The 27,898-nt window shown below is 48.8% G+C and overlaps 1 protein-coding gene across 1 annotated transcript in view; it reads right to left on the bottom strand.

Moving 5' to 3' along the window:
- ASIC3 (acid sensing ion channel subunit 3) overlaps window positions 1–27,898 on the bottom strand; it is a 456,156-nt gene that overhangs the window by 426,922 nt on the left and 1,336 nt on the right. The window lies entirely within an intron of this gene.

Here is a 27,898-nt window from a genome sequence, read left to right as displayed (position 1 = left end):
GTGCAGAGACTACGGTCCCATCTGCACAGATGTGGGGCTTAACATCTCCCCTTGGTGGGTTAGGCTGCCGCTGGAGAGAGGGTGTAACAAGCTCCTCTCTCTGGATGGTAAACTGCCGCTGGGGAGAGGGGTTAGCAGGTTCCTCTCCCTGGCACTCTCTCTGCTGGTGGAAAGGGGAACCAGCTGTCTCCCCTTTCATTCTCTTGTCCGGCTGCTGGGGTGCGAGACTGACTGTCCCTGCTCCCTGCAGGACACACTGCCGCCGGGGAGGAAGGACGGCACCTTCTGCTCCCTGGGACAGACACTGCCGCTGGGGAGGATGGACGACACCATCAGCTCCCTGGGGCACACACTGCCGCTGGGGAGGATGGACGACACCATCAGCTCCCTCCGCTTCACACTGCCTTCTTGGCATATCACTTTGCTGCTGGGGGGCAGGAACAACAACCTCTGCCCCCTGTAACTCAGCCTGCCGCTGGGGAGGAAGGACTGCACCTTCGGCTCCCTTGGACACACACGGCTGCTGGGGAGGATGGACAACACCATCAGCTCCCTGGGGCACACATTGCCGCTGGGGAGGGAGGACGCTGCTCTCCTCTCCCTTCACTTCACACTGCCTTCTTGGCATATCACTTTGCTGCTGGGGGGCAGGAACAACAACCTCTGCCCCCTGTAACTCAGCCTGCCGCTGGGGAGGAAGGACTGCACCTTCGGCTCCCTTGGACACACACGGCTGCTGGGGAGGATGGACGACACCATCAGCTCCCTGGGGCACACATTGCCGCTGGGGAGGGAGGACGCTGCTCTCCTCTCCCTTCACTTCACACTGCCTTCTTGGCATATCACTTTGCTGCTGGGGGGCAGGAACAACAACCTCTGCCCCCTGTAACTCAGCCTGCCGCTGGGGAGGAAGGACTGCACCTTCGGCTCCCTTGGACACACACGGCTGCTGGGGAGGATGGACGACACCATCAGCTCCCTGGTGCACACATTGCCGCTGGGGAGGGAGGACGCTGCTCTCCTCTCCCTTCACTTCACACTGCCTTCTTGGCATATCACTTTGCTGCTGGGGGGCAGGAACAACAACCTCTGCCCCCTGTAACTCAACCTGCCGCTGGGGAGGAAGGACTGCACCTTCGGCTCCCTGGGACACACATTGCCGCTGGGGAGGGAGGACGCTGCTCTCCTCTCCCTTCACTTCACACTGCCTTCTTGGCATATCACTTTGCTGCTGGGGGGCAGGAACAACAACCTCTGCCCCCTGTAACTCAACCTGCCGCTCGGGAGGAAGGACTGCACCTTCGGCTCCCTGGGACACACATTGCCGCTGGGGAGGGAGGACGCTGCTCTCCTCTCCCTTCACTTCACACTGCCTTCTTGGCATATCACTTTGCTGCTGGGGGGCAGGAACAACAACCTCTGCCCCCTGTAACTCAGCCTGCCGCTGGGGAGGAAGGACTGCACCTTCGGCTCCCTTGGACACACACGGCTGCTGGGGAGGATGGACGACACCATCAGCTCCCTGGGGCACACATTGCCGCTGGGGAGGGAGGACGCTGCTCTCCTCTCCCTTCACTTCACACTGCCTTCTTGGCATATCACTTTGCTGCTGGGGGGCAGGAACAACAACCTCTGCCCCCTGTAACTCAACCTGCCGCTGGGGAGGAAGGACTGCACCTTCGGCTCCCTGGGACACACACGGCTGCTGGGGAGGATGGACGACACCATCAGCTCCCTGGGCCACACATTGCCGCTGGGGAGGGAGGTCTGCAAACCCCCTGGCCCGCTCTGATTCCCACGGCAAGTACTCTCGCACTGCTTTCTTCACACGCTGTATTAGATCCTCTGAGAGGTTGGGTCCGCATAAAGCCAGTACCGCGGTGACCTCTCTGTCATACGCCTCTTGAGTGTAGCTGGGTGCCATGCTTGCTCTGCTGCAGTTGGTTCCTTGTAGATAGGGGCGCTGTACGGGTACTGGCGTTGCCCTCACTTTGTAATCCAGGAATGGTGTTGTCTGTAGCTGTCCCTCTGGTTGTAGGAACGATCCCGCCGCTTGCCACGAATTGTAACAGACCGTTTCAGCATAAAAGGGGAAAAATCCGTTTAGGCGATAATCCCCTTTAGATGGACCAGCAGCTACCATAAGCACCAACTTCCCGAACTCCCAAACTGCACGAATTCACCAACTCTCGAACAGCAGACACACGAACCCTGGAAGCAGCCGAACAGGAAAAGCAATAGGAACAGCTTACACTCCTGGCAGTCGGCATACAGTCCCCTTTCCCCCCAAGAAAGAGACACACTCCAGCTTCAGGGTTAAACAGCAACAACACTGATTTATTCACACACAGGCTTATATGAGATTCTCCCATGCAAGGGAGGGGTTTACAGTACACCAATCCAGTCTAAGGTACAACCCACACATCTCCTCCTTCCAACATATCTGTTAACACAATTAACAGGGACATATTTTTACCCAAGTTTTGGATGTACCCTAAATACTTGGGGTACATCCACAAATCCAATATCTCCAGATAGCCCTAGTCTGGAGGAACAACATATGTTAAAATCAGCCCATTCGGATAAACGGTTCAGGAGTTATGGGACTTTAAAGTATTGACCGACCGCATGGGTAAAGTATCCGAAAACAGTTCCATGCATTTTGGCCCTGCGGTCGGTCACAAACAGGTGAATGAAACATACGAATTACTGGGGTTATAGAGACTAAGGGGAGTTCGTATGAATCCCCTAGTTCGTACGTTTCTTTCTACCGAACGGCGGGCCGTTCGGTAGTTTCCCCACGAAATCCTGGAAGTCTGGAGGTCTCAGCGGTGTTTGCCTAGTCGAGTGTCCGATTTCAGTTCCAGACACTCGACGGCAAAACACCGCTGTTCGGTATTTAAAGATGGCCGCCGCCACGTGTTAGTTTCCTGAATGGCGGCCACCCAGAGGACAAAGACCACACTGCACTGATTGCCAATTACCCGTTTGCAACATTGTTGCAAACGGTAATTGGAGGCACACTTAGTCCTGGGTGGTCTGGTTGTTCGGTAGTTTCCTCAATACAGGGAATGGAGTGATTCTACCGAACAATCAGATGAAGGCTGCATATATATATAACCCAGGTTAACTGCATACACAAACACATATACAATATACAGGCAGTACAATAGAACATGCTTCACAGTCTTAAAGGGACAGCAGTCCCAAAATGTCCATCTGTTCCTAGATGCTTTTAAATGGCCGGTAGCAGCAATACGCATTATTACATGCCCAAATATAGTTTGTACAGTACCACATGTCCAGGGCCATGGTCAGCGGGCAGGAGGCTAGCAACCAGGCTTCTCCAGTTCACAGTGGCGAAGTTGGTTTCGCCACAGGGACGATACCTGCCTGGAAGGAGGGCTGCAGAGTAATAGGCAGAGGGGACGACACCTGCCTGGAAGGAGGGCTGCAGAGGAATAGGCAGAGGGGACAATACCTGTCTGGAAGGAGAGCTGCAGAGGAATAGGCAGAGGGGATGATACCTGCCTGGAAGGAGAGCTGCAGAAGAATTGGCAGAGGGGACGAAACCTGCCTGGAAGGAGAGCTGCAGAGAAATAGGCAGAGGGGACAATAGCTGCCTGGAAGGAGAGCTGCAGAGGAATAGGCAGAGGGGACAATACCTGCCTGGAAGGAGAGCTGCAGAAGAATAGGCAGAGGAGACGATACCTGCCTGGAAGGAGAGCTACAGAGGAATAGGCAGAGGGGACGATACCTGCCTGGAAGGAGAGCTACAGAGGAATAGAGAGAGGGGACGATATCTGCCTGGAAGGAGGGCTGCAGAGCAATAGGCAGAGGGGACGATACCTGCCTGGCAGGAGAGCTGCAGAGGAATAGGCAGAGGGGACGATACCTGCCTGGAAGGAGAGCTGCAGAGGAATAGGCAGAGGGGACGATACCTGCCTGGAAGGAGAGCTGCAGAGGAATAGGCAGAGGGGACAATAGCTGCCTGGAAGGAGAGCTACAGAGGAATAGGCAGAGGGGACGATACCTGCCTGGAAGGAGAGCTACAGAGGAATAGAGAGAGGGGACGATATCTGCCTGGAAGGAGGGCTGCAGAGCAATAGGCAGAGGGGACGATACCTGCCTGGCAGGAGAGCTGCAGAGGAATAGGCAGAGGGGACGATACCTGCCTGGAAGGAGAGCTGCAGAGGAATAGACAGAGGGGACGATACCAGCCTGGAAGAAGGGCTGCAGAGGAATAGGCAGAGGGGACGATACCTGCCTGGAAGGAGAGCTGCAGAAGAATAGGCAGAGGGGACGATACCTGCCTGGAAGGAGAGCTGCAGAGGAATAGGCAGAGGGGACGATACCTGCCTGGAAGGAGAGCTGCAGAGGAATAGGCAGAGGGGACGATACCTGCCTGGAAGAAGGGCTGCAGAGGAATAGGCAGAGGGGACGATACCTGCCTGGAAGGAGAGCTGCAGAAGAATAGGCAGAGGGGACGATACCTGCCTGGAAGGAGAGCTGCAGAGGAATAGACAGAGGGGACGATACCTGCCGGGAAGAAGGGCTGCAGAGGAATAGGCAAAGGGGACGATACCTGCCTGGAAGGAAAGCTGCAGAGGAATAGGCAGAGGGGACGATACCTGCCTGGAAGAAGGGCTGCAGAGAAATAGGCAGATGGGACGATACCTGCCTGGAAGGAGAGCTGCAGGGGAATAGGCAGCGGGGACGATACCTGCCTGGAAGGAAAGCTGCAGAGGAATAGACAGAGGGGACGATACCTGCCGGGAAGAAGGGCTGCAGAGGAATAGGCAAAGGGGACGATACCTGCCTGGAAGGAAGGCTGCAGAGGAATAGGCAGAGGGGACGATACCTTCCTGGAACGAAAGCTGCAGAGGAATAGCCAGAGGGGACGATATCTGCCTGGAAGGAGGGCTGCAGAGGAATAGGCAGAGGGGACGATACCTGCCTGGAAGGAGGGCTGCAGAGGAATAGACAGAGGGGACGATATCTGCCTGGAATGAGGGCTGAAGAGGAATAGGCAGAGGGGACGATACCTGCCTGGAAAGGAAAGCTGCAGAGGAATAGGCAGAGGGGACGATACCTGCCTGGAAGGCGAGCTGCAGAGGAATAGGCAGAGGGGACGATACCTGCCTGGAAGGAGGGCTGCAGAGGAATAGACAGAGGGGACAATACCTGCCTGGAAGGAGAGCTGCAGAGGAATAGACAGAGGGGACGATACCTGCCTGGAATGAGGGCTGCAGAGGAATAGGCAGAGGGGACGATATCTGCCTGGAATGAGGCCTGCAGAGGAATAGGCAGAGGGGATGATACCTGCCTGGAAAGGAAAGCTGCAGAGGAATAGGCAGAGGGGACGATACCTGCCTGGAAGGAGAGCTGCAGAGGAATAGGCAGAGGGGACGATACCTGCCTGGAAGGAGAGCTGCAGAGGAATAGGCAGAGGGGACGATACCTGCCTGGAAGGAGTTCTGCAGAGGAATAGACAGAGGAGAATATATCTGCCTGGAATGAGGGCTGCAGAGGAATAGGCAGAGGGGACGATACCTGCCTGGAAAGGAAAGCTGCAGAGGAATAGGCAGAGGGGACGATACCTGCCTGGAAGGAGAGCTGCAGAGAAATAGGCAGAGGGTACGATACCTGCCTGGAAGGAGGGCTGCAGAGGAATAGACAGAGGGGACGATATCTGCCTGGAATGAGGGCTGCAGAGGAATAGGCAGAGGGGACCATACCTGCCTGGAAGGAAGGCTGCAGAGGAATAGGCAGAGGGGACGATACCTTCCTGGAACGAAAGCTGCAGAGGAATAGCCAGAGGGGACGATATCTGCCTGCAAGGAGGGCTGCAGAGGAATAGGCCAAGGGGACGATACCTGCCTGGAAGGAGGGCTGCAGAGGAATAGACAGAGGGGACGATATCTGCCTGGAATGAGGGCTGCAGAGGAATAGGCAGAGGGGACGATACCTGCCTGGAAAGGAAAGCTGCAGAGGAATAGACAGATGGGACGATACCTGCCTGGAAGGAGAGCTGCAGAGGAATAGGCAGAGGGGACGATACCTGCCTGGAAGGAGGGCTGCAGAGGAATAGACAGAGGGGACAATACCTGCCTGGAAGGAGAGCTGCAAAGGAATAGACAGCGGGGACGATACCTGCCTGGAATAAGGGCTGCAGAGGAATAGGCAGAGGGGACGATATCTGCCTGGAATGAGGCCTGCAGAGGAATAGGCAGAGGGGACGATACCTGCCTGGAAGGAGGGCTGCAGAGGAATAGGCAGAGGGGACGATACCTGCCTGGAAGGAGAGCTGCAGAGGAATAGGCAGAGGGGACGATACCTGCCTGGAAGGAGGGCTGCAGAGGAATAGACAGAAGGGACAATACCTGCCTGGAAGGAGAGCTGCAGAGGAATAGACAGAGGGGACGATACCTGCCTGGAATGAGGGCTGCAGAGGAATAGGCAGAGGGGACGATATCTGCCTGGAATGAGGCCTGCAGAGGAATAGGCAGAGGGGATGATACCTGCCTGGAAAGGAAAGGAAAGAGGAATAGGCAGAGGGGACGATACCTGCCTGGAAGGAGAGCTGCAGAGGAATAGGCAGAGGGGACGATACCTGCCTGGAAGGAGAGCTGCAGAGGAATAGGCAGAGGGGACGATACCTGCCTGGAAGGAGTTCTGCAGAGGAATAGACAGAGGGGACGATATCTGCATGGAATGAGGGCTGCAGAGGAATAGGCAGAGGGGACGATACCTGCCTGGAAAGGAAAGCTGCAGAGGAATAGGCAGAGGGGAAGGATACCTGCCTGGAAGGAGAGCTGCAGAGAAATAGGGAGAGGGGACGATACCTGCCTGGAAGGAGGGCTGCAGAGGAATAGGCAGAGGGCACGATACCTGCCTGGAAGGAGAGCTGCAGAGGGATAGGCAGAGGGGACGATACCTGCCTGGAATGAGGGCTGCAGAGGAATAGGCAGAGGGGACGATAACTGCCTGGAAAGGAAAGCTGCAGAGGAATAGGCAGAGGGGACTATACCTGCCTGGAAGGAAAGCTGCAGAGGAATAGGCAGAGGGGATGATATCTGCCTGGAAGGAAAGCTGCAGAGGAATAGGCAGAGGGGACGATACCTGCCTGGAAGGAGAGCTGCAGAGGAACAGGCAGAGGGGACGATACCTGCCTGGAATGAGGGCTGCAGAGTAATAGGCAGAGGGGACGATATCTGCCTGCAAGGAGGGCTGCAGAGGAATAGGCCAAGGGGACGATACCTGCCTGGAAGGAGGGCTGCAGAGGAATAGACAGAGGGGACGATATCTGCCTGGAATGAGGGCTGCAGAGGAATAGGCAGAGGGGACGATACCTGCCTGGAAAGGAAAGCTGCAGAGGAATAGACAGATGGGACGATACCTGCCTGGAAGGAGAGCTGCAGAGGAATAGGCAGAGGGGACGATACCTGCCTGGAAGGAGGGCTGCAGAGGAATAGACAGAGGGGACAATACCTGCCTGGAAGGAGAGCTGCAAAGGAATAGACAGCGGGGACGATACCTGCCTGGAATAAGGGCTGCAGAGGAATAGGCAGAGGGGACGATATCTGCCTGGAATGAGGCCTGCAGAGGAATAGGCAGAGGGGACGATACCTGCCTGGAAGGAGGGCTGCAGAGGAATAGGCAGAGGGGACGATACCTGCCTGGAAGGAGAGCTGCAGAGGAATAGGCAGAGGGGACGATACCTGCCTGGAAGGAGGGCTGCAGAGGAATAGACAGAAGGGACAATACCTGCCTGGAAGGAGAGCTGCAGAGGAATAGACAGAGGGGACGATACCTGCCTGGAATGAGGGCTGCAGAGGAATAGGCAGAGGGGACGATATCTGCCTGGAATGAGGCCTGCAGAGGAATAGGCAGAGGGGATGATACCTGCCTGGAAAGGAAAGGAAAGAGGAATAGGCAGAGGGGACGATACCTGCCTGGAAGGAGAGCTGCAGAGGAATAGGCAGAGGGGACGATACCTGCCTGGAAGGAGAGCTGCAGAGGAATAGGCAGAGGGGACGATACCTGCCTGGAAGGAGTTCTGCAGAGGAATAGACAGAGGGGACGATATCTGCATGGAATGAGGGCTGCAGAGGAATAGGCAGAGGGGACGATACCTGCCTGGAAAGGAAAGCTGCAGAGGAATAGGCAGAGGGGAAGGATACCTGCCTGGAAGGAGAGCTGCAGAGAAATAGGGAGAGGGGACGATACCTGCCTGGAAGGAGGGCTGCAGAGGAATAGGCAGAGGGCACGATACCTGCCTGGAAGGAGAGCTGCAGAGGGATAGGCAGAGGGGACGATACCTGCCTGGAATGAGGGCTGCAGAGGAATAGGCAGAGGGGACGATAACTGCCTGGAAAGGAAAGCTGCAGAGGAATAGGCAGAGGGGACTATACCTGCCTGGAAGGAAAGCTGCAGAGGAATAGGCAGAGGGGATGATATCTGCCTGGAAGGAAAGCTGCAGAGGAATAGGCAGAGGGGACGATACCTGCCTGGAAGGAGAGCTGCAGAGGAACAGGCAGAGGGGACGATACCTGCCTGGAATGAGGGCTGCAGAGTAATAGGCAGAGGGGACGATACCTGCCTGGAAGGAGAGCTGCAGAGGAACAGGCAGAGGGGACGATACCTGCCTGGAAAGGAAAGCTGCAGAGGAATAGGCAGAGGGGACAATACCTGCCTGGAAGGAGAGCTGCAGAGGAATAGACAGAGGGGACGATACCTGCCTGGAAGGAGAGCTGCAGAGGAATAGGCAGAGGGGACGATACCTGCCTGGAAGGAGGGCTGCAGAGGAATATGCAGAGGGGACGATACCTGCCTGGAAGGAGAGCTGCAGAGGAATAGGCAGAGGGGACGATACCTGCCGGGAAGAAGGGCTGCAGAGGAATAGGCAGAGGGGACGATACCTGCCTGGAAGGAGGGCTGCAGAGGAATAGGCAAAGGGGACGATACCTGCCTGGAAGGAGAGCTGAAGAGGAATAGCCAGAGGGGACGATATCTGCCTGGAAGGAGGGCTGCAGAGGAAGAGGCAGAGGGGACGATACCTGCCTCGAAGGAGAGTTACAGAGGAATAGGCAGAGGGGACAATACCTGTCTGGAAGGAGAGCTGCAGAGGAATAGGCAGAGGGGATGATACCTGCCTGGAAGGAGAGCTGCAGAAGAATAGAGAGAGGGGACAATATCTGCCTGAAAGGAGGGCTGCAGAGCAAAAGGCAGAGGGGACGATACCTGCCTGGCAGGAGAGCTGCAGAGGAATAGGCAGAGGGGACGATACCTGCCTGGAAGGAGAGCTGCAGAGGAATAGGCAGAGGGGACGATACCTGCCTGCAAGGAGAGCTGCAGAGGAATAGGCAGAGGGGACGATACCTGCCTGGAAGGAGAGCTACAGAGGAATAGGCAGAGGGGACGATACCTGCCTGGAAGGAGGGCTGCAGAGGAATAGGCAGAGGGGACTATACCTGCTAGACTGCAGAGGAATAGGCAGAGGGGACGATACCTTCCAGATGGGGCTATACCTGTCTGCAAGGAGAGCTACAGAGGAATAGGCAGAGGGGACGATACCTGCCTGGAAGGAGGGCTGCAGAGGAATAGGCAGAGGGGACTATACCTGACTGGAAGGTAAACTGCAGAGGAATAGGCAGAGGGGACGATACTGTGAAGAAATGACTCTATTATCCGGCATTTCTGCATATTTCTTGCTTTTTCTGCTTATTTTCATTCGGCAGATGGGACTGCCGAACAAAGACCACCCCCCTGGCTCACTTAACTTCAAAGCCGGCATCACTTTCACCCTCTATGTGTGCGGTCAGCGTTCGTACTGCCGAATGCCACGTGGCAGAGAGAACCGCGGCCATCTTTTTTTCGTCAAACAAAGGCAGCGGGACTTGGTCGTCGAGTGTCTGGAACTAAAATCGGACACTCGACTTCCCGAACACCGGTCTCAATCATACGAACGCTGGAACTATTGATACCGATTAGCTAGAAGAGTTCTATTCGGTACAAATGTGCACACGAATGAGGGGAACAATCGCTGCTAGGAGCCAGGGGAATTCATTCAGTACTTTTATTCGTTTTTCCCCTTTTTCTAAAGTGACCGGCAAAACCACACGAACCTCTGGAACTATTTTGGGCAGCCCACCCACAGTGAACCGGTCACAAAGGACTTCCATGGTTTTTGCGAACCCCTGAACCGATCTGGGTGAAATTTGGATATGTTGGTCACCCAGATCGGGGCTATCAGGGGACATAGTATTTGTGGGGATACCCCATGTATAAAGGGGTGTTCCAGAAATTGGGGAAAACAGTGAATTTTCAGCCTGGAGATAATTAGGTTGTTACTATATCAGACCTGATTATCTCCAGGACTAGGGGAGGGAACTACCTGTTTGTGTTGGGTGTGTTTTATATTTTTACTGTACAGGATTGGATAAATGTTACTCCTCCCTGTGGGATGTCACTTTGCATGGGGACCTGCATAAAAAGCCATGTATGTGAATAAAAGTTAGTTCTACTTGTATCCTGATCCTGGACTCTGACTGTTATTTGGAATTCGTATGCTTTATCAAGGGAATTATCTTGTGAAGCTGTTATATTTCGTATGGATTTTGTTTCCTGTAACTACCGAACAGAGGTCTCTCTACCTTAGACTCTGACATTTCGGGAGGAAACTACCGAAAGAGGTTTGGCTAGACTTGGTTTCCTTACAGATACCTTCCTGGAAGGAGAGCTGCAGAGGAATAGGCAGATGGGACGATACCTGTCTGGAAGGAGAGCTGCAGAGGAATAGGCAGAGGGGACGATACCTTCCTGGAAGGAGAGCTGCAGAGGAATAGGCAGAGGGGACGATACCTGCCTGGAAGGAGAGCTGCAGCCTAGTCGGGTGGAAAAGCTCCAGAGAGACCCTAGTCAAGTTTCGGCGACTGGTGTTGAAACGTTCCAGGGTCCCTGCAAGCGGCTAGGAAGCGGACTGGGCGGAGGTACTCGGTCGGAGTACAAGAGCTCCGTCACAATTTCAAAATAAAATTGTAAAATAATGACACAACTTGTTAGTCAGTATCATCAATCTCCCTACAGGCTTATCGGAGGCTGTTCTATTTGCTATCTACGGATCATGGTAAAATGTCTGGTGTCTACTATTAAAAAGTTGTAAAAAACTTAAAATTTGAGAATATCCCCATTTACAATAATAGGAAAAACACATTAAAATACATATTTCCTAATATACCGAACTGGGCCCCCACACTAAACGTATCCCCAGATAGCTTAGATCTGAGCGCTCAATATAACCGAACAGCGCTCAGATCCCATACATATAGTCAAATCGCCATGGAGTTAAAGTTTATACATTGTGCGTTTGATGAAACGAATTAGCTCCATGGGTTTACTATCTGGTACAGTTCGTTCGGGTATTATCAATTTACCGAAAGGCACGGCATTCATATGAATTGGAACAAAGCGATGGATGGTTGCTGATCTCAGCGGTGTTCGTGGGAAACAGTGTCCAAAATTAGTTCCATGTATTTGTCGACGAACACCGCTGGGCGTTCGACTGTCCAAGATGGCCGCCGCCACGTGTTTGTTCATACAAACGACGACCACCCAGACGACCGTTCGGGAGTTGGAAGTGTCTGCAGTTAATAACAATGTTAATAAAGGCAGAAAGGTTAACAAGCAGCACACTTCCCTGCTGGGTGGCCTGCTTGCTTTCGGTAGTTAATTCATCTTTTGACGAATGCAAGCAGGAAACATACGAACAACCGGGAACTGACGAACAAACAGACGAAATAGGTTTTAAATAATAATCCAGAGGCAGGGAGATCTGCCACACACACACCCAATACACGACACACACTATGTGATAAGCACACACACAATACACAGCACAAACCAGGTCATAAACACACACACAGAATTTGCTACACACACTACACGACACACACTATGTAATAAACACACACACAATGTGATAAGCACACACAATGTGACAAACACACACAATACACAACACACACTATGTGACAAACACACACAATACACAACACACACTATGTGATAAACACACACAATACACGGCACACACTATGTGACAAACACACACACACACAATACACGACACACACTATGTGATACACACAATGCACAGCACACACTATGTCATAAACACACACACAATACACAACACACTGTCATAAACACACACACAATACACAGCACACACTATGTCATAAACACACGTAACACACAGCACACACTATGTGACAAACACACACAATACACGGCACACACTATGTAATAAACACACACACACAATACACGACACACACTATGTGATAAACACACAAACACACAATACACAGCACACACCATGTCATAAACACACACTAAATTTGCTACACACACAATACACGACACACACTATGTAATAAAGACACACAAACAATACACAGCACATACTATGTGACAAACACACACAATACACGACACACGCTATGTGATACACACAATACACAGCACACACTATGTGATAAACACACACACACAATACACGACAAACACTGTCATAAACACACACACAATACACGACACACTATATGTCATAAAAACACGCACACAATACACAGCACACACTATGTCATAAACAAACACATAATACACAGTACGACGGACCACTGGCACTCCGACTGAGTACCTCCACCAATCGATGCTCCTAGTGCACCATCAGCACTGCAGACCCCACTTCTATGCAGCTGCGCCGGGGTCTCGCCGTCCTTCACCCACCCTGGACCCAAGGCCAGGATCCAGCTTCCAGTGGGCAGACCTCTCTTCCTGCAGACAGGGTAGCAGGAACAAGAAAAACTCTTACAAGAGCTAGTGATTATACTCTGGGGAGTATAGTCTGATTATAGCAATCCCCAGAGTGTAGTTATCCCATCCCCCAAGCATGAGCCAAGGCTTCAAGAAAGGGTCAAGCAGGTCTAAGGTTTAATGACACACACTCTGCTTTTATGCAATTCTCCCATGCAAGGGAGACACCCACAGACAATTAAGAATTATCCAATCCACAACTGGTTACATCCCACACTTCCCCTCCCCTTAGCCTGAGAGATAACATAATTAACCGTACACCCATTTTAAACACTTTCTATAACTTTACATCACATTCACATAAAACTTACATTTTCTGAATCAGCATACATAGGAGACTATATTTAAAAGAAGAAAAACTACCAAAACAAGAGGACATAGTCTTAAATTAAAGGGGCAAAGGTTTAAAAACAAAAATCATTCAAATCCGTTAAGCCGTTTGGGAGTTAGCTGGAAGTCATATTTTGACTGACCGCACACACATTTTCATGCCAAAAACAGTTCCAGAGAATCAGGCTGTGCGGCCGGTCTATTTCCCATGTTAAATATAGTTAAAATAGGTGAAAGGCGTTCGAATTGTCAAAAGGCGTTCGAATTGTCAAAAGGCGTTCGAATTGTCAAATGGCGTTCGAATTGTCGAATGAGTTAGTTCCAGGGAAGGTAGTTTCAGCTGAATTAAAATGGCCGCCGCCACATGTTCAAATGTCGAATGGCGGCCACTTCGACCACTTCGGCTGAATCCGAAGTGCCATAGTAAAGATTGTAGAATTGTGCCAGTTCCATTTAAAGGGCCAGACCAGTCTTTAAAACACCAATAAGTCCAAATAGTGTTTTTTAACTGGCAAAGTCTCCCAGGGACCATAGTCACATGGCAGGAGGCTGGCAATTAGTGCTCTCCAGGCACAAGTGGCGAAGGGCATTAGGCTTGTCAGTAAAAGCAAAAAATTCAAGAAACCACTGTGGTACTCCGCAGATGTGGCCAAAATAGTAAAAAAAAAGTTAGTAATTATAAAAAAAAATAGAGTGAGGAATACAGAATGTTCTATAAGATTAGGCAGAAAGAGGCTAAGCAAGTTGTAAGAGCTTCCAAATCACACACAGAGAAAATAGCACAGTCAGTAAAAAAGGGGGACAAAACTTTTTTTAGATACATAAATGAGAAAAGAAAAGTAAAACAAGGATTAGTTAGATTAAAAACAAAAGAAGGAAGGTATGTAGATGAGGATAAAGGTCTAGCTGACTGCCTCAATGAATATTGTTGTTCGGTATTTACAGATGAAAATGAAGGAAGGGGACCTCAGTTAAGAAAAAGGATAAATGAGTCATTTATTACACGTGAGTTTACAGAGGAAGAGGTTCTATTTCAACTGTCAAAAGTAAAGACAAATAAGTCAATGGGACCTGATGGAATACACCCAAAGTTATTAAAAGAGCTTAGTGGTGTACTAGCAAAACCATTAACAGATTTATTTAACCAATCATTGTTAACAGGAGTAGTCCCAGAAGATTGGAAGTTAGCGAATGTTGTGCCCATTCACAAGAAAGGTAATAGGGAGGAGTCTGGCAACTATAGGCCAGTAAGCCTTACTTCAGTAGTGGGGAAAGTGATGGAAACCATGTTAAAGGATAGGATTGTTGAACATCTAAAATCACATGGATTTCAAGATCAGAGACAACATGGGTTTACTTCAGGGAGATCATGCCAAACTAATCTTATTGCTTTTTTTGATTGGGTAACTAAAATTATAGATCAGGGTGGTGCAGTAGACATTGCTTACCTAGATTTCAGTAAGGCTTTTGACACTGTTGCACATAGAAGGCTTATCAATAAACTACAATCTTTGAGTTTGGATTCCAATATTGTTGAATGGGTAAGGCAGTGGCTGAGTGACAGGCAACAGAGGGTTGTAGTCAATGGAGTATATTCAAAGCTTGGGCTTGTCACCAGTGGGGTACCTCAGGGATCTGTACTTGGACCCATTCTCTTTAATATTTTTATTAGTGATATTGCAGAAGGTCTTGATGGTAAGGTGTGTCTTTTTGCGGATGATACTAAGATGTGTAACAGGGTTGATGTTCCAGGAGGGATAAGCCAAATGGCTAATGATTTGGGTAAATGGTCAGAGTTGTGGCAACTGACATTTAATGTGGATAAGTGCAAGATAATGCATCGTGGACGTAAAAACCCAAGGGCAGAGTACAGAATATTTGATAGACTCCTAACCTCAACATCTGAGGAAAGGGATTTAGGGGTGATTATTTCTGATGACTTAAAGGTAGGCAGACAATGTAATAGAGCAGCAGGAAATACTAGCAGACTGCTTGGTTGTATAGGGAGAGGTATTAGCAGTAGAAAGAGGGAAGTGCTCATGCCATTGTACAGAACACTGGTGAGACCTCACTTGGAGTACTGTACACAGTACTGGAGACCATATCTTCAGAAGGATATTGATACCTTAGAGAGAGTTCAAAGAAGGGCTACTAAACTGGTTCATGGATCGCAGGATAAAACTTACCAGGAAAGGTTAAAGGATCTTAACATGTATAGCTTGGAGGAAAGACGAGACGGGGGGATATGATAGAAACATTTAAATACATAAAGGGAATCAACACAGTAAAGGAGGAGACTATATTTAAAGGGACACTATAGTCACCTGAACAACTACAGCTTAATGTATTTGTTCAGGTGAGATCTATATCTCCCTGCAGGCAATCTAATGTAAACACTGTATTTTCAGAGAAAATACAGTGTTTACATTGATTGATAATGTGGTGGAATCTCGGTAAAAATAAATTTAGTAGGCCGAGATTGCCACGTAGTATGTGCGCGCGCATATACTGATGTATCGGTCTGTTGGTTGCACGTGGCAACGATACAATCAGTAGTGTACGGAGCATGTGCAAGAATACAGGATATAGTATTCCCCTCCTCCATTGTGCTGGGCAAGCCATGTGGTCAAACAGGAAGTTAATCTTTGTTCGGTTGATTGGTTAAGAGTATGTGGGTGGAGCTTATTATGGGAGGAGTTATATGCCTATATATCTTGTTGTATTTTGGTGACATTAGTCCCTCTGAGTCCCGGTTGGTGAATCGAATAAAGAATCTCTTCCTTCCTGAAGAAACCTGTGTCCATCTCTCTGTACTTGGCTTCCGTCAGTTTCTCCGGTATCATTTGGTGCATTGGCCGGGAAGCTCATCGTTCAACGGTAGCTGAGAAGCAGAGGCGTGAGATGGTCTATCTTTGCCCACGCTCCCTACGGCTGCACCCCTGAACTTCTGCGTGGACCTCCTTTCGTCTCGGCGCCACTGGTCCGTTGTCCAGGAGATCATCTGCCTCTACGTAGTAAGTGCTGGGGTGTCCCCGTCGATGAGTGTGAACTCAGGTTCAGGAACGAGGAGGTAAGACGACTACTGTTTTAGACGGTGGACCCACTAGGGGTATTGGATACCGATTGTGCGGTAGGCCCATAAGGGGTTATTTGTGTATGGAATTGGCCCCCTCCAGTGGAGGGAAGGAGCAAAGGCACACCGCTCGTAATTAAATGCCCTGTATTCAGCCTGTTTAATTTTGGTATTGGAGTCAGGCTGGGTCCTGTGTAAATAGCCCAAGCCGGACACCGGTGTCTTGTCTAGACTAGCGTTCTAGGGTGTATATTACGTTCGCTAGGTCGGAGGGCCCGGGAGACTAAGAGGCGCCTGTGTAAATTCGGTTCGTTAGATCTCAACCTATCTTGGCTAAGTGGAAAGGCGTGTAAATTTGGAACCCACTAGACTTTTTATATAGTAGATAGACTAAGAGGGTACTGTTGTAATTTCCGCCCTCTAGTTCGCTATATGTGGTGCTTGGGCAGCGTGGCTAACCAAAACGGATGTAAATAGTTTTAGGTAGTCCATCGAGGTACTGGCCAATAGATTAGTTGGGAATTGTAAATGTGTTAAAGATTGTTGTAGTAGAGTGTATATCTTGCTAGATAGCGTGAGCTCTGCCGTCTAGCGAGAGTGTGAATAGTGTGTAACTGTATTATAGCGCACGGTACCATAACCATGTATAATAACCACTGATATTGTAAATAACTACTAATAACTGTCGTCTATGTTGTATGTTTAACACCATAACCACTACTAATTGAACTGTGACTTTAAATTGTACTCTAACCAATGCTAACCGTACTATAACTACTGTTTGTAAAGACGATGTTACTAGGGTGTGTTATAGATGAGTAATTTACATATTGCGAATTATAGCGTGGGTGACTGTATAGTTTCGCCAAAGGGCACAGTATTAGTTACTTAGTGACTGGTGTAACAGCTGTGTGTGTACGGGAATTCCCTGTGTGTTTTGTTGTGTGCGTTCGGCCTAGTAACTGTACCACATGGTGCTGTTGCCAAGGGGAACGGGTGTGACCGTTGGAAGTGTGTTTGTTTTGTTTCTGTTGGAGACGACGCTTCATTGTTAAGTATGGGTGCATCAGATTCAACGGTTATGGATCCCTTAGGATGTATGTTAAAAAACTTTAAAAAGGGATACAATGTGTATGATTTTGGGGTAAAGATGTCTCCAACACGCCTGACTATTTATGTAGTAGGGAATGGCCTACTTTGGTGGCCGCATGGCCAACACGTGGCAGTTTGGATCCTAATCCGGTGCAGCGTGTACACGTGGCTGTATCAGGTAGGCCTGAACTTTACGGCCAGTTTCCATACATTGACTGTTGGAAGCAGGCCGAAAATGACTTGCCAAAATGGATCCGGGTATGCCACGAGGAACAATGTCGCCGCATGGTGGCCAGAACTCGCTTGTCTACTAAGGCCGTAATTACGCCCATTTTGGACACGCCCCCTGAGTCAGAGATCCCCACATCCCTTACTCCTCCTCCACAGGAAGTGGAAGAGGAGGTGCTGTTGGTAATGCTACTCCCCTTGCCCCGTTGTCCCCACCTATCCCCTCCTCTAGCTCAGAGTCCAGCCCTCTTGTTTTAAACCCTCCCCTTCCGGTACCTACCTCTGTTAACCCCACCTATCGAGATTTGACGTAATTTCTAGTTCCTGGTCAGGCTCCTCCCAGCCCGGCCCGGAATATTTTACTTACTGACCTCCCCTTCAGTAAAGAAAAAGCTTCCCCTTCCCCTCGTCTCACTACCCCTCGACCGGAACCCGTAACCGACATCCCTAAACGAAGCCCCGTACTAACCCGACAACTGACCGGTAACCCTCCAACCCCGACATTATCAAATGCCTCTCCGACTGACACCTGGCCCGACACATATTAACGGTGATGGCCAGTTACAACACGCTGATCCCGTCTTTGTTTATGTTCCCTTCACTACAACTGATCTATTTAACTTGAAGACCCATAACTCCTCATACACCGATAAACCTCAAGCCATGATGGATTTGTTTACCTCCATAATCCAGACAAATAATCCCACTTGGGCTGATTGCCAGCAATTGCTTATGACATTGTTTAATAACGAGGAAAGGACACGGATAAATCAAGCGGCAATTAAAGCGCTGGAAGAAGTGGCCCGTACACAAAATCAGGCCAACCCAGCAGCATGGGCCGCAGCCCATTATCCAAATGCTGATCCGGAGTGGAATGTCAATGGCGCAGACATGGCCCATTTAAAAGCATACAGGGACGCTATTATTGCTGGCATGAAAGCCGGAGGGAAAAAGGCGATAAATATGTCTAAGACGGCTGAGGTATTGCAGAAATGTGATGAATCGCCCAGTGCCTTTTATGATCGATTATTGGAGGCATACCGGTTGTATACCCCCTTTAATCCAGAGGCTCCTCAGAATTCCTGGATGGTTAACTCTGCCTTTGTCAGCCAGGCCTACGGAGATATAAAGCGCAAGCTACAGAAGTTAGAAGGGTTTGTAGGGATGTCTATAACCCAACTAATGGAAATAGCAAATAAGGTCTATATGAATAGGGAGACAGAGACGAAAAAGGAGGAAGAGCAAAAGATGCGAAGGAAAGCAGATATGCTAGCAGTAGCTATAGCAGGCGTAGATAGAAGGGAAAGGGAAGTGTATAGGGGAACGGAGAAAGGCTAGAATAAGTGGAATAGGGAGCCGTTAAGTAGGAACCAATGCGCGTATTGGAGAAGTGAGTGTCCACAGAGGGAACAATATGAGAGAGATAGACCAAGGGCAGGATATAGCAGTAATTATAGAGGCAGAGCGAGAGGGAGAGGAGGCCCTGGAGGAAATAGTGGGAATAATAGAGGTAGCGTTAGTGGGGATAGGTATTACCCAGCAGCGCAGAGACCCAGAGAGAGAGAGGATAGGGACTTTGTGGGTTTGGCTGACACTGTCATGGATGACTATTGATACCGGCCGAGCTCCATCCCCCTTGGCCGAGCGGAGCCTATGGTCGATGTAGCAATAGGGGGAAAAAGGAGTTCTTTCATGATTGACACTGGTGCTGAACATTCGGTGGTGACTGACCTAGTTGCTCCTCCTTCAGGAAGAACTATCACCGTAATAGGAGCAACTGGAAGGAGTGCCGCTAAACCGGTTCTTAAAAGTCGACTCTGTACACTGGGAGGCCACGTAGTAAAACACCAGTTCCTTTATATGCCTGAATGTCCAGTCCAACTGCTAGGACGTGATTTGTTGTCGAAATTACAAGCACAGATAACATTTCTGCCTAACGGAACAACATCTTTGAAGTTCAATGGACCTTCAGGTATAATGACAATATCAGTACCAAAGGAAGAAGAGTGGCGACTTTATACAGTGTTGACCAGCCAAAAACCTAAGAGTGATGAATCCTTGTTTAATGTACCAGGAGTATGGGCAGAAAGTAACCCACCAGGACTTGTTCGCAATATCCCACCTATTCGGATTGAACTAAAGCTAGGGGTTTATCCAGTGAGCTTGAGACAATATCATATTCCACAAAAGGCAAAGAAGAGCATACAGTCTTATTTGGATAAGTTCATAAGGTATGGTATCCTAAAATTCTGTACTTCCCCCTGGAACACCCCATTGTTGCCTGTTCAAAAGCCCGGTACACTAGATACTAGAGTATCGTCCTGTGCAGGACTTGAGAGCAGTCAATGATGCGGTAGTAAGTATACATCCAGTTGTACCCAATCCATATAACCTGCTTGCTTTAATTCCGGGCGGGGCTACTTATTTCACTGTTTTGGATCTCAAAGATGCCTTCTTTTGCCTACGAATTGCTGCGGAAAGCCAGTGTATCTTTGCATTCCAATGGGAAAATGCTGTAACGGGCTCGAAACACCAGATAACTTGGACAAGACAGCCCCAAGGGTTTAAAAATTCACCTACCCTATTTGGATCAGCTTTAAGTCAAGACTTACTGGATTTCAAGTCCATCCCAGGAGAGTGTGTACTATTACAATACGTAGATGATTTGTTGATAGCGGCAGTTACAAGGGAAATATGTCAGCAAGCAACACATGATTTACTGCACATTCTTTGGAAGGCAGGATACAAGGTGTCCAGGAAGAAAGCCCAGTTGTGTCAACCAACTGTCAAGTATCTGGGATTCCATATCTCTGAAGGTCAAAGGATAATGGGGCCAGAGAGAAAAGAAGCTGTATGCCAAATACCAACACCCAAGAATAGAAGACAAGTGCTGGAATTCTTGGGGGCAGCAGGCTTCTGTAGGATATGGATTCCCAGTTATGCGATATTGGCGAAACCTCTTTATGCGGCTATAAAAGGTACAGAACACGATCCCTTCCTGTGGACCTTTGAACAGCAAAAGGCATTTGAAGATGTTAAGAAGGCATTGATGAGCGCCCCAGCATTAGGTCTACCTGATCATACACGTCCATTCTACTTATATGTACATGAGCAAAGAAGAATGGCTGTGCGAGTATTGACACAGTACTTGGGATCATGGCAACGACCTGTTGCATATATGTGAAAACAACTGGATGCAGTGGCCAGTGGTCTTCCCCCTTGTCTAAGAGCCGTAGCTGCCGCCGCCCTGCTGGTAGACGAAGCTGATAAGCTCACTCTGGGTCAGGAACTCTACGTGCGAGTCCCGCACGCAGTACAGACGTTGCTAGACTATAAAGGTAATCATTGGTTTAGTAATAGCCGCATGACTAAGTACCAAGCTATGTTATGTGAAAACCCGAGAGTGCATCTTGAGACTGTTAATACCTTGAATCCAGCTACCCTTTTGCCACAACCTACTGAGAGTCAATATGATTGTCTGGAGGTGATGGATGAAGTGTTCTCAAGTAGACCGGACCTTCGTGATTTTCCCATCCAGAACCCTGATGTCCAGTACTATACGGACGGCAGTAGTTATGTGAAAGAAGGGATTCACTATGCAGCATATGCAGTGACAACCATAGACAAGGTGATAGAAGCTCGGCCATTGTCAAAAGGAACATCGGCACAGAAGGCAGAACTAATTGCACTCACACGAGCGTTACAATTGGCTGAAGGATTGAGGGTGAACATCTACACGGACTCAAAGTAAGCGTTTTTAACCACTCATGCCCATGGAGCTTTGTATAAAGAAAGAGGACTACTGAACTCAGAGGGTAAAGAAATCAAGTACGCAGCTGAGATATTACAACTCTTGGAAGCCGTGTGGGAACCAAAAGAAGTTGGTATCATACATTGTCGAGCGCATCTGAAAGGTGATGGTGATGTAGTAAAAGGAAATCGGATGGCAGATAATGCAGCCAAGCGTGCCGCTGAATCAGGACAACAGGAGTATGTGGAACATATAGCTGCTCTTATACCGACCCCTCTGTCTCAATGGACTCCAGTTTATACAGCTCAAGAAGAAGAGTGGTTAAAGACTGAAGCTGGGAAGTATTTGGAGAACAATTGGTATCAGTTAGAAGATGGAAGAATAGTTACCGTATATACTCGAGTATAAGCCGAGTTTTTCAGCCCATTTTTTGGGCTGAAAAACCCCAACTCGGCTTATACTCGAGTCAAGGTCTGTATTATGGCAATTTGCATTGCCATAATACAGACTGGGGGGAGAGGGGTGCTGGCAGAGCTGTAACTTACCTGTCCTGCAGCTCCTGTCAGCTCTCTCCTCCTCCGCGCCGTCCGGTCAGCACCTCGGTCAGCTCCCAGTGTAAGTCTCGCGAGAGCCGCGGCTCTCGCGAGACTTACAGTGTAAGCTGACAGAAGAGCAGAACGGACGGCGCAGAGGAGGAGAGAGCTGACAGGAGCTGCAGAACAGGTAAGTTACAGCTCTGCCAGCACCCCTCTCCCCCCCCACTGAACTGCCACTGGACCACCAGGGAAGGAGCCCCCCTCCCTGCCATGTATCAAGCAGGGAGGGGGGACGAAAAAAAAAATATATAAATAAAATAAGAAGAAATAATAAAAAAATAATAAGAATAAAAAAAAATTAATAATAACAAAAAAAGGGGTATAAGGACCACTATGGGAGGGTGGGGGTGGGTTAAGGACCACTATGGGAGGGAGGGGGGGTATAAGGACCGCTATGGGAGGGAGGGGGGGGGATAAGGACCACTATGGGAGGGAGGGGGGGTCAAGGACCACTATGGGAGGGAGGGGGGGGATAAGGACAACTATGGGAGGGAGGGGGGGATAAGGACCACTATGGGAGGGAGGGGGGGATAAGGACCACTATGGGAGGGAGGGGGGGATAAGGACCACTATTATGGGAGGGAGGGGGGGATAAGGACCACTATGGGAGGGAGGGGGGGATAAGGACCACTATGGGAGGGAGGGGGGTATAAGGACCACTATGGGAGGGATGGGGGGGGATAAGGACCACTATTGGAGGGAGGGGGGGTATAAGGACCACTATGGGAGGGAGGGGGTGGGATAAGGACCACTATGGGAGGGAGGGGGTGGGATAAGGACCACTATGGGAGGGAGGGGGGGTATAAGGACCACTATGGGAGGGAGGGGGGGGTATATGGACCACTATGGGAGGGATGGGGGGGGGGATAAGGAACACTATGGGAGGGAGAAGGGGGATAAGGACCACTATGAGAGGGAGGGGGTGGGATAAGGACCACTATGGGAGGGGAGGGGGAAGTAAGGACCACTAGGGGAGGGTAAGGACCACTAGGGGAGGGGTGAGTCAGGACCACTGGGGGGGGGGGTGAAGGAACACGGGGGTGGGGAGGTAAGGACCACTGAGGGAGGAGGAGGGGAAGTCAGGACATATGGGGGGGGGAGGGGCGGCAAATTTTTTTTTGCCTACGGCGGCAAATATCCTTGCACCGGCCCTGCACACACTGCATTCACACACTGCATTCATACACACACACACTGCATTCATGCACACACACACTGCATTCATGCACACACACACACTGCACTCATACACACACTGCACTCATACACACACGCTGCACTCATACACACACGCTGCACTCATACACACACACATACGCACACACTGCATTCATTATACACACACTGTAAATAAATATTCAATTAATATATTTTTTTTAGGATCTAATTTTATTTAGAAATTTACCAGTAGCTGCTGCATTTCCCACCCTAGTCTTATACTCGAGTCAATAAGTTTTCCCAGTTTTTTGGGATAAAATTAGGGGCCTCGGCTTATATTCGGGTCGGCTTATACTCGAGTATATACGGTATTCCAGCATCGCTAGCTGTAGAAATTGTCCAGAATTATCATAACGGGACACCTTCCGGGAAAGATAGTATGGAAGAATCTCTTAGGAAGCATTTCTACATACCAAGATTGTCCAATTTGACTCAAGCCATTGTACGAAGATGTGTGATATGTGCCAAGAACAACGCAAGGCAAGGTCCAGTGAAACAACCGGGAGTCCAGTATATGGGAGGACTCCCTATGTCCGATCTCCAAATAGATTACACGGTAATGCCTAAATTCGGTGGATATCGTTACCTACTAGTAGTTGTATGTACTTACTCAGGATGGGTAGAAGCATGTCCTACTCGTACAGAGAAAGCAGGAGAAGTTGTGCGATTTCATGTTGTGGGAAATAATACCCCGATATGGACTACCATGTTCTATAGGATCGGATAATGGTCCAGCCTTTGTTCACCAGTGCCTACAACAACTGACTCATATGCTCGGTATCAAGTGGAAACTTCATACGGCATATAGGCCTCAGAGCTCTGGGAAAGTGGAAAGGATGAACAGAACTATTAAGAACCAATTGGCAAAGATGTGTCAAGAAACTCAACTTAAATGGAATGTTCTTTTGCCAATAGCTCTGTTGCGCATTCATAGTACACCTACCAGAAGGATGGGTCTCTCACCTTTTGAAATTATGTATGGGCTTCCACCTCCCGTACTTGCTAACTTAAGGGGGGATTTGAGTCAGTTGGGAGAAGGAATTATCCGGCAGCAGGTTGTAGAGTTGAGTAAAACTATGGAGGAGGTACAGAAATGGGTACAAGATAGATTACCTGTGAATATTTATCCACCTGTCCATTCTTATCATCCAGGAGATCAAGTTTGGATAAAGGAGTGGAACAGTGTACCGTTGGGGCCAAAGTGGAGAGGTCCTTATGTTGTTCTTTTATCTACCCCTACAGCTATAAAGGTGGCCGAAGTGACTCCGTGGATTCATCACTCCAGGGTTAAACCAGCAGCAGTAGATTCTTTGCAAGCTACATCAGATCCTGAGAATCCCTGCAAGATCCGGTTAAAGCGTGTAACTCAGTCGGAGTGACGAGGAGATATTGGGACTTCTAGAGTAATCAAAGAGATCAGCAAGTAGGTGTTTTGACGGCCATAATAAAGCCTGACCACCTACCTACGTTACATAGTCAGAGTCTTGAAGGGACCTCTGTGAAGGGAAGAGAGGACTTGAAGGACTCCATTCCCTGCAGCCCTTACACCCTGGAAGCTGAGGTGCCATCGCACGGACGAAGAATTAGGACAAAGATGTCAGGAGAAATGTATTTGATAATGTGTATATTTGTGTTTTTAATAATTCAGGAAGGTAGAGGTACCGACACACCTAGCTGTGAGGTTTGCATTAAGACTACAAAGACAGGTAATCATATTTCTCAGACCCTTATTTGGCATTCACAATATGAGTGTAAAGGACATGTATCTAAGTGTAGATACTTGGGAATAGATTATAGTGTATGCCATCAAAGAGCAGGAGAACCTAAGTGTTTTAGCCCAGAATATCAACCCCGTACAATTTGGTTAACTATTCGGAATGGAGACTCACAGGGGACCCTGATAAATAAGACCATATTAGAAACCGTACATTCTTCGGGTGTTCTGCTATTTGATGCATGTAAGGCGATATCAAGTGGTAGAAAACCGTGGAATGTATGTGGGGATCTTAAATGGGAAAGAACTTATGGGTCTAATGATAAGTATATTTGCCCCAGTAGTAAGAACAAATACATAGATCCAAAATGCCCAAATAAAGATTATAATTATTGTCCATATTGGTCCTGTGTAGGGTGGGCAACTTGGGGACAGACAGTAGATAAGGATATGATTGTTACTAAGTTGCCTACCAAACCTTATTGTAAGTCTATGGAGTGTAACCCAGTCCATATACTTATCAATGACCCAGAACTATTTATAGATAGGTTTGGGAATTTATTTGGGTTCCAGATATATGGAACAGGGTTGGATCCTGGGACAATATTATTTATAGGGATAGAGACCGATACTGTGGTACTATGAGGAGATGAGTGTGGAAAATAAGATCCCCCATAATGCTAAGAACTTGTTTATTGATTTGGCCGAGAGTATTGCTGGTAGTATTAATGTAACCAACTGCTATGTGTGTGGAGGTACTAACATGGGAGACCAATGGCCTTGGGAAGCAAAGGAGGTAATGTATTCTGGTTCTGAGACAATTGAACAGATAATAGATTCTCAAACTGATTATCAAATGAGTGTTAGAGGTAAATCTGAGTGGCGATTAAAGACCTCCATTATAGGTTATGTTTGCATAGCGAGGAAAGGAATAATGTTTAATACATCTGTAGGAGAATTGACTTGTCTAGGGCAAAAAGCTTATGATGATGATACAAAAGATAAAACTTGGTGGTCAGCTTCAAATGTCTCAGAACCACCTAATCCGTTTGCAAGTTATACCAATTTAAAGGATGTATGGTTTGACTTAACTGCTACATCTAGTTGGAAAGCTCCAGCAAATTTGTACTGGATCTGTGGTAAGAAAGCCTATTCGGAGTTACCACAGGACTGGGAAGGAGCATGTGTATTAGGTATGCTCAAACCATCCTTCTTCTTGTTGCCAATTGAAACAGGAGAGACTTTGGGAGTTAAGGTATATGATGTGAATCATAGAAAGAAAAGGGGACCCCTAGAGATAGGTACCTGGGAAGATAATGAGTGGCCTCCCCAGCGTATTATAGATTATTATGGGCCAGCTACGTGGGCAGAAGATGGTACTTTTGGATATAGAACCCCAATATATATGCTCAATCGTATTATAAGGTTACAGGCAGCGGTTGAGATAATTACCAATGAGACATCGCAAGCGCTCAATCTCCTAGAGAAACATAATACTAGGATGAGGACAGCCGTCTACCAGAATAGACTAGCTTTGGATTACTTATTAGCAGTAGAGGGAGGTGTATGTGGGAAGTTTAACCTAAGCAATTGTTGTCTTCAAATAGATGATGAAGGGCAAGCAATAGCTGAGCTTACTAGCCATATGGTAAATTAGCACATGTGCCTACCCAAGTATGGAAAGGGTATAATCCAAGTAGTTGGTTTATTAACTGGTATGAGCAGTTTGGAGGATTTAAGGCATTGGTAGGTGGAGTCATGCTAATTTTGATGCTGTGCCTTCTCCTGCCATGTCTGATTCCTTTGGTAGTTAGGTCTGTGCAGAGCATTAAAGAGAATATAGCAGAGAGAAAGGCTGCTGCACAGATAATGGCTATATATAGGTATGAGGCTCTAAATCAGGGAGAATAAGTACAGGAAGAGGAATGTTGAGGTATTCATATCTTTAGGGAGTCGCAAAGTCTGGTCTGGTTTATGGCAACTTGAGGTGTAAGCAAAATCAGATTAAGTGATGCATCTGGAATTGTGAAATATCAGAAGCATCAAAGGGGGGAATGTGGTGGAATCTCGGTAAAAATAAATTTAGTAGGCCGAGATTACCACGTGGTATGTGTACGTGCATATACTGATGTATCGGTCGGTTGGTTGCACGTGGCAACGATACAATCAGTAGTGTACGGAGCATGTGCAAGAATACAGGATATAGTATTCCCCTCCTCCATTGTGCTGGGCAAGCCATGTGGTCAAACAGGAAGTTAATCTTTGTTCGGTTGATTGGTTAAGAGTATGTGTGGAGCTTATTATGGGAGGAGTTATATGCCTATATAAGGGACCTACACTGTTGTTCGGGGCTCAGATCTTGTTGTATTTTGGTGACATTAGTCCCTCTGAGCCCCGGTCAGTGAATCGAATAAAGAATCTCTTCCTTCCTGAAGAAACCTGTGTCCATCTCTCTGTACTTGGCTTCCGTCAGTTTCTCCGGTATCAATGAGAATACCTCCAGTGGCCGTCACTCAGACGGCCACTAGAGGGACTTCCTATCATGCAGGGCCCTAAAAAGGCCCTGTACACGTCAGACGTATTAAAATACGTCTGACGTGTGCAGGAGAGAGAAGGCACTGTGTGCGCGCCTTCTCTCTCCATCCTGTCAGAGAGGAGAGGGGGTGGGCGGCCGCTCACATCGCGTGCATGCGCGGTAGTGCGCTGAGGACTTCAGAGGGCGGCATGAATGCCGCCCTCTGAAGTCTGTGCGCATGTGCGGCAAAGCCGCACATGCGCACAAGTGAGCAATGACGCTTCCAAATGGAAGCGTCTGATTGCTCCCTGCTCGCGCCCGCCTATTTCGTCATTTTGACGAAATAGGGGGCGCGGCTTCACGAGGCTCCCAGCGCTGGAACCAGGTAAGTAAACAGGGGCTCCCTGGAGAGTCCCTTTAAAAGAAGAAAAACTACCACAACAAGAGGACATAGTCTTAAATTAGAGGGACAAAGGTTTAAAAATAATATCAGGAAGTATTA

This window comes from Pelobates fuscus, chromosome 4, assembly GCF_036172605.1.
Source record: "Pelobates fuscus isolate aPelFus1 chromosome 4, aPelFus1.pri, whole genome shotgun sequence".
Taxonomy (NCBI): domain Eukaryota; kingdom Metazoa; phylum Chordata; class Amphibia; order Anura; family Pelobatidae; genus Pelobates; species Pelobates fuscus.
Note: the sequence above shows the minus strand (reverse complement) of the source record. Positions and strands in the feature narration are given on the sequence as shown.